At 39.0% G+C, this 2,343-nt stretch overlaps 1 pseudogene; it reads left to right on the forward strand.

Annotated features, from left to right (window-relative positions):
• The first annotated feature begins 626 nt into the window (after positions 1-626).
• LOC119054341 (ribosomal L1 domain-containing protein 1-like) lies at positions 627-2,263 on the forward strand (annotated as a pseudogene).
• Positions 2,264-2,343: the final 80 nt, after the last annotated feature.

The following is a 2,343-nucleotide window of genomic DNA, read 5'->3' on the forward strand; positions in this document are numbered from 1 at the left end:
CCTGCAACTCAGCAATGTGTCCTGACTGGGTATCAAACCAGCAATCTTTCTGTTTATAGGCTGACACTCAATCCACTGAGCCACACCAGCCAGGGCTAACTTAAACTCTTAACATGAATTATTTGGCTGGACCTTTTAGGATTATTGCACTCATTTTGTGGGGTATCTCTTCCCTGGCCAAGTTCAGAGACTTTCTGTGTTCATGTTCGTATCTTTCCTTGTTTTGACTTTATTCTCACTGATTCAACACATATTCTTCTCATTTTGTATTTGAAATTATGGATATTGATTTTTGGTATTAATATCATTTTACCTTAGATATAATACTAAAATAGCTAATATTAATTTGAGATAATTATTATGTGCTAATCATTACTCTGTCTTGGTCTAAGTTGTGTAGAATATAAAACTTAAAAAAGTGTTATGTGCTCAGGCTTTACTAGCAGTACAATCTCAGAGCAGTATACATGAGGAGAAAAGGAATGAAAAAGATCAAGAAGCAGGAGAAAGAACACAAAATGGCTGCAGATTATAAGGAAACTCAGCTGGCCCCCTAACTTCCCAGGTATGGGCCTTGGCAGAGCCAGCTGCACATCCACGCAGGATTCTGCAGCAGGTGAGAGAGAATGAAGGCCTCGGCTTCCACCCCATCCACAACCTCAGCATCAGGTGCAGGCTCCATTTCAGTGACCTCGTCAACACTGCAACAGTGGATAAAAGGCAGATCAGAAAGGCAGTGAAAGCTCTGTTACCACATTTTAGGTCTGGAAAAAATGCAAATGGATTGCTGTTGAATGGGGATGAAAATTTATTTTAATGGTGGTGTTATGGAAAATTCCAAATAAAGAATTGAATGTCAAAGCCCTGGCTGGTGTAGCTCAGTGGATTGAGCGAGGGCCTGCGAACCAGACAATTGCGGTTTGATTCCCAGTCAGGGCACATGCCTGGGTTGCAAGAAAGTTCCCTGCTGGCTAGTTCCCAGCAGGGTACGCATGAAAGGCAACCATATATTGATGTTTCTCCTCCTCTCTCCGTCCCTTCCCCTCTAAAGATAAATAAATAAAAATCTTAAAAAAAAGAATTGAATGTCAGATTATCCTTGCCTAATGGCATTCAATAAGATTAAACAAATATCTGTTTATTTATTAAGGTTGAATCCAGTGTAACTCCTGAAAAGACAAAGTGGTTTTTATAAGAAGATTTTGAACAAGAATGGAATTAAAATCATTTTTCAGATTATCCTGCTCTGAACTTTAAAAAGAGAATATGAGGTTTATGAGGCCAGGCTGTGCCTCCTGGGGAGTTTCCACTTCTTTCTTACTGGTACAAGAACCAGGTGGCTTCTATCCTCAAACCTCTGAGACATTTTTGTAAGAGAAAGAAAGTTCTAGTACCTATAAATCTTCTAGCTGAGAATCTTCCTAGGCAGATCAATGAATCCATTGATGGCATTGTCTTAAACATCTCTAAAACTGGTTCTTGCATCACTCTATACATTGTTCATACTGGAGGGCAGTTTCAGCACTCCATCAAAAACGTTGATGCTGTTACAAAAAGGCTTTCATAGACATTGCCTAAAAATGAGAAAGCATGAAACTCTTTTAACTTTATTTTTATTGTGTATACTATTACAGTTGTACACACTTTTTCTCCCTTTGCCCAACTCTACTCAGCCTCCCCTACACCCCTCCCCTCCCTCAGAGAATGCCCACACCATTTTCCATGTCAGTGGGTCATGCATATGTGTTTTTGGCTAATCCTGTCACCTTCTTTCCTTGAGTTACCTCTCCCCCTACTCTCTTATAGGTGTTAGTCTGTTCCCTGTATCTATGTCTCTGTTTCTATTTTGTTCATTAGTTTATTTTGTTTATTAGATTCCACATGTAAGTGAGATCATATGGTATTTGCTCTTCACTGATTGACTTGCTTGACTTAGCATAATAATCTTCAGGTCCATCCATGCTGTTGCAAAAGGTAAGATTTCCTTCTTTTTTACTGCTGTGTAGTATTCCACTGTATAGATATATCACAGCTTTTTTATCCACTGATTTATTGATAGACACTTGGAGAGGAAGACTGTTGTATGTAAAAACAGAGAGATTGTTTGCTTTACATCTTTTCTTCATTTGTCAGCAAGGAGGATGAAGCTAAAGGAGTGTGCCCTCCTGGTCAGAAGAAAAAAGAAGCAAATAAAGTAGGAAAACAAGAGTATAATGAAAAGCAAACAGTCTTGTTAAACAGGCTAGAAAGGCTACATCCCTAACTACTAGTGGTCCTCCACTAGAAAAAATTGACTACCTGCTCAAGCCTGAGAAGAAAGAGACCTGATGAATAAAAACACAA

The sequence above is a fragment of the Artibeus jamaicensis genome, unplaced genomic scaffold (genome assembly GCF_021234435.1).
Source record: "Artibeus jamaicensis isolate MK-2021 breed Jamaican fruit bat unplaced genomic scaffold, CSHL_Jam_final contig_384, whole genome shotgun sequence".
NCBI classification, from domain to species: domain Eukaryota; kingdom Metazoa; phylum Chordata; class Mammalia; order Chiroptera; family Phyllostomidae; genus Artibeus; species Artibeus jamaicensis.